Genomic DNA, 5,359 nt, shown 5'->3' with positions numbered 1-5,359 from the left:
ACTGTAGGTGTCGGTGTGTAGTATAGGTGTGTGTGTAGTTACTGTAGGTGTCGGTGTGTAGTATAGGTGTGTGTGTAGTTACTGTAGGTGTCAGGTGTGTAGTATAGGTGTGTGTGTAGTGACTGTAGTTGTCGGTGTGTAGTATAGGTGTGTGTGTAGTTACTGTAGGTGTCGGTGTGTAGTATAGGTGTGTGTGTAGTTACTGTAGGTGTCGGTGTGTAGTATAGGTTATCAGTGTGTAGTATAGGTGAATGTGTAGTTACTGTAGGTGTCAGTGTGTAGTATAGTTGTGTGTGTAGTTACTGTAGGTGTCAGTGTGTAGTATAGGTGTGTGTGTAGTTACTGTAGGTGTCAGTGTGTAGTATAGGTGTGTGTGTAGTTACTGTAGGTGTCAGTGTGTAGTATAGGTGTCAGTGTGTAGTATAGGTGTGTGTGTAGTTACTGTAGGTGTCAGTGTGTAGTATAGGTGTGTGTGTAGTTACTGTAGGTGTCAGTGTGTAGTATAGGTGTGTGTGTAGTTACTTTAGGTGTCAGTGTGTAGTATAGGTGTGTGTGTAGTTACTGTAGGTGTCAGTGTGTAGTATAGGTGTATGTGTAGTTACTGTAGGTGTCAGTGTGTAGTATAGGTGTGTGTGTAGTTACTGTAGGTGTCAGTGTGTAGTATAGGTGTGTGTAGTGACTGTAGGTGTCAGTGTGTAGTATAGGTGTGTGTAGTTACTGTAGGTGTCAGTGTGTAGTAAAGGTGTGTGTGTAGTTACTGTAGGTGTCAGTGTGTAGTATAGGTGTGTGTAGTTACTGTAGGTGTCAGTGTGTAGTATAGGTGTGTGTGTAGTTACTGTAGGTGTCGGTGTGTAGTATAGGTGTGTGTGTAGTGACTGTAGGTGTCGGTGTGTAGTATAGGTGTGTGTGTAGTTACTGTAGGTGTCGGTGTGTAGTATAGGTATCAGTGTGTAGTATAGGTGAATGTGTAGTTACTGTAGGTGTCAGTGTGTAGTATAGTTGTGTGTGTAGTTACTGTAGGTGTCAGTGTGTAGTATAGGTGTGTGTGTAGTTACTGTAGGTGTCAGTGTGTAGTATAGGTGTGTGTGTAGTTACTGTAGGTGTCAGTGTGTAGTATAGGTGTGTGTGTAGTTACTGTAGGTGTCAGTGTGTAGTATAGGTGTATGTGTAGTTACTGTAGGTGTCAGTGTGTAGTATAGGTGTGTGTGTAGTTACTGTAGGTGTCGGTGTGTAGTATAGGTGTGTGTGTAGTTACTGTAGGTGTCAGTGTGTAGTATAGGTGTGTGTGTGTAGTTACTGTAGGTGTCAGTGTGTAGTATAGGTGTGTGTGTAGTTACTGTAGGTGTCGGTGTGTAGTATAGGTGTATGTGTAGTGACTGTAGGTGTCAGTGTGTAGTATAGGTGTGTGTGTAGTTACTGTAGGTGTCAGTGTGTAGTATAGGTGTGTGTGTAGTTACTGTAGGTGTCGGTGTGTAGTATAGGTGTGTGTGTAGTTACTGTAGGTGTCGGTGTGTAGTATAGGTGTGTGTGTAGTTACTGTAGGTGTCGGTGTGTAGTATAGGTGTGTCTGTAGTTACTGTAGGTGTCAGTGTGTAGTATAGGTGTGTGTGTAGTTACTGTAGGTGTCAGTGTGTAGTATAGGTGTCAGTGTGTAGTATAGGTGTGTGTGTAGTTACTGTAGGTGTCAGTGTGTAGTATAGGTGTGTGTGTAGTTACTGTAGGTGTCAGTGTGTAATATAGGTGTGTGTGTAGTTACTGTAGGTGTCGGTGTGTAGTATAGGTGTGTGTGTAGTTACTGTAGGTGTCAGTGTGTAGTATAGGTGTGTGTGTAGTGACTGTAGGTGTCAGTGTGTAGTATAGGTGTGTGTGTAGTTACTGTAGGTGTCAGTGTGTAGTATAGGTGTCAGTGTGTAGTATAGGTGTGTGTGTGTAGTTACTGTAGGTGTCAGTGTGTAGTATAGGTGTGTGTGTAGTTACTGTAGGTGTCAGTGTGTAGTATAGGTGTGTGTGTAGTGACTGTAGGTGTCAGTGTGTAGTATAGGTGTGTGTGTAGTGACTGTAGGTGTCAGTGTGTAGTATAGGTGTCAGTGTGTAGTATAGGTGTGTGTGTAGTTACTGTAGGTGTCGGTGTGTAGTATAGGTGTGTGTGTAGTTACTGTAGGTGTCGGTGTGTAGTATAGGTGTGTGTGTGTAGTTACTGTAGGTGTCAGTGTGTAGTATAGGTGGATGTGTAGTTACTGTAGGTGTCAGTGTGTAGTATAGGTGTGTGTGTAGTTACTGTAGGTGTCAGTGTGTAGTATAGGTGTGTGTGTAGTTACTGTAGGTGTCAGTGTGTAGTATAGGTGTGTGTGTAGTTACTGTAGGTGTCAGTGTGTAGTATAGGTGTATGTGTAGTGACTGTAGGTGTCAGTGTGGTATAGGTGTGTGTGTAGTTACTGTAGGTGTCAGTGTGTAGTATAGGTGTATGTGTAGTGACTGTAGGTGTCAGTGTGTAGTATAGGTGTCAGTGTGTAGTATAGGTGTGTGTGTAGTTACTGTAGGTGTCAGTGTGTAGTATAGGTGTGTGTGTAGTTACTGTAGGTGTCAGTGTGTAGTATAGGTGTGTGTGTAGTTACTGTAGGTGTCAGTGTGTAGTATAGGTGTGTGTGTAGTTACTGTAGGTGTCAGTGTGTAGTATAGGTGAATGTGTAGTTACTGTAGGTGTCAGTGTGTAGTATAGGTGTGTGTGTAGTTACTGTAGGTGTCAGTGTGTAGTATAGGTGTGTGTGTAGTGACTGTAGGTGTCAGTGTGTAGTATAGGTGTCAGTGTGTAGTATAGGTGTGTGTGTAGTTACTGTAGGTGTCAGTGTGTAGTATAGGTGTGTGTGTAGTTACTGTAGGTGTCAGTGTGTAGTATAGGTGTGTGTGTAGTTACTGTAGGTGTCAGTGTGTAGTATAGGTGTGGTGTAGTTACTGTAGGTGTCAGTGTGTAGTATAGGTGTGTGTGTAGTTACTGTAGGTGTCAGTGTGTAGTATAGGTGTGTGTGTAGTTACTGTAGGTGTCAGTGTGTAGTATAGGTGTGTGTGTAGTTACTGTAGGTGTCAGTGTGTAGTATAGGTGTGTGTAGTTACTGTAGGTGTCAGTGTGTAGTATAGGTGTGTGTGTAGTTACTGTAGGTGTCAGTGTGTAGTATAGGTGTGTGTGTAGTTACTGTAGGTGTCAGTGTGTAGTATAGGTGTGTGTAGTTACTGTAGGTGTCAGTGTGTAGTATAGGTGTGTGTGTAGTTACTGTAGGTGTCAGTGTGTAGTATAGGTGTGTGTGTAGTTACTGTAGGTGTCAGTGTGTAGTATAGGTGTATGTGTAGTTACTGTAGGTGTCAGTGTGTAGTATAGGTGTGTGTGTAGTTACTGTAGGTGTCAGTGTGTAGTATAGGTGTGTGTGTAGTTACTGTAGGTGTCAGTGTGTAGTATAGGTGTGTGTGTAGTGACTGTAGGTGTCAGTGTGTAGTATAGGTGTTTAGTTACTGTAGGTGTCAGTGTGTAGTATAGGTGTGTGTAGTTACTGTAGGTGTCAGTGTGTAGTATAGGTGTGTGTGTAGTTACTGTAGGTGTCAGTGTGTAGTATAGGTGTGTGTGTAGTGACTGTAGGTGTCGGTGTGTAGTATAGGTGTGTGTGTAGTGACTGTAGGTGTCGGTGTGTAGTATAGGTGTGTGTGTAGTTACTGTAGGTGTCAGTGTGTAGTATAGGTGTGTGTGTAGTTACTGTAGGTGTCAGTGTGTAGTATAGGTGTGTGTGTAGTTACTGTAGGTGTCGGTGTGTAGTATAGGTGTGTGTGTAGTTACTGTAGGTGTCGGTGTGTAGTATAGGTGTGTGTGTAGTTACTGTAGGTGTCGGTGTGTAGTATAGGTGTGTGTGTAGTGACTGTAGGTGTCGGTGTGTAGTATAGGTGTGTGTGTAGTTACTGTAGGTGTCGGTGTGTAGTATAGGTGTGTGTGTAGTTACTGTAGGTGTCGGTGTGTAGTATAGGTATCAGTGTGTAGTATAGGTGAATGTGTAGTTACTGTAGGTGTCAGTGTGTAGTATAGTTGTGTGTGTAGTTACTGTAGGTGTCAGTGTGTAGTATAGGTGTGTGTGTAGTTACTGTAGGTGTCAGTGTGTAGTATAGGTGTGTGTGTAGTTACTTTAGGTGTCAGTGTGTAGTATAGGTGTGTGTGTAGTTACTGTAGGTGTCAGTGTGTAGTATAGGTGTATGTGTAGTTACTGTAGGTGTCAGTGTGTAGTATAGGTGTGTGTGTAGTTACTGTAGGTGTCAGTGTGTAGTATAGGTGTGTGTAGTGACTGTAGGTGTCAGTGTGTAGTATAGGTGTGTGTAGTTACTGTAGGTGTCAGTGTGTAGTATAGGTGTGTGTAGTTACTGTAGGTGTCAGTGTGTAGTATAGGTGTGTGTGTAGTTACTGTAGGTGTCGGTGTGTAGTATAGGTGTGTGTGTAGTGACTGTAGGTGTCGGTGTGTAGTATAGGTGTGTGTGTAGTTACTGTAGGTGTCGGTGTGTAGTATAGGTGTGTGTGTAGTTACTGTAGGTGTCAGTGTGTAGTATAGGTGTGTGTGTGTAGTTACTGTAGGTGTCAGTGTGTAGTATAGGTGTGTGTGTAGTTACTGTAGGTGTCGGTGTGTAGTATAGGTGTGTGTGTAGTTACTGTAGGTGTCGGTGTGTAGTATAGGTGTGTGTGTAGTGACTGTAGGTGTCGGTGTGTAGTATAGGTGTGTGTGTAGTTACTGTAGGTGTCGGTGTGTAGTATAGGTGTGTGTGTAGTGACTGTAGGTGTCGGTGTGTAGTATAGGTGTGTGTGTAGTTGTGTGTGTAGTTACTGTAGGTGTCGGTGTGTAGTATAGGTATCAGTGTGTAGTATAGGTGTGTGTGTAGTTACTGTAGGTGTCAGTGTGTAGTATAGGTGTGTGTGTAGTTACTGTAGGTGTCAGTGTGTAGTATAGGTGTGTGTGTAGTTACTGTAGGTGTCAGTGTGTAGTATAGGTGTGTGTGTAGTTACTGTAGGTGTCAGTGTGTAGTATAGGTGTGTGTGTAGTTACTGTAGGTGTCAGTGTGTAGTATAGGTGTGTGTGTAGTTACTGTAGGTGTCGGTGTGTAGTATAGGTGTGTGTGTAGTTACTGTAGGTGTCGGTGTGTAGTATAGGTGTGTGTGTAGTGACTGTAGGTGTCGGTGTGTAGTATAGGTGTGTGTGTAGTTACTGTAGGTGTCGGTGTGTAGTATAGGTGTGTGTGTAGTTACTGTAGGTGTCGGTGTGTAGTATAGGTGTGTGTGTAGTGACTGTAGGTGTCGGTGTGTAGTATAGGTGTGTGTGTAGTTACTGTAGGTGTC

Source organism: Leptodactylus fuscus, unplaced genomic scaffold, assembly GCF_031893055.1.
Source record: "Leptodactylus fuscus isolate aLepFus1 unplaced genomic scaffold, aLepFus1.hap2 HAP2_SCAFFOLD_129, whole genome shotgun sequence".
Classification (NCBI taxonomy): Eukaryota; Metazoa; Chordata; class Amphibia; order Anura; family Leptodactylidae; genus Leptodactylus; species Leptodactylus fuscus.
Note: the sequence above shows the minus strand (reverse complement) of the source record.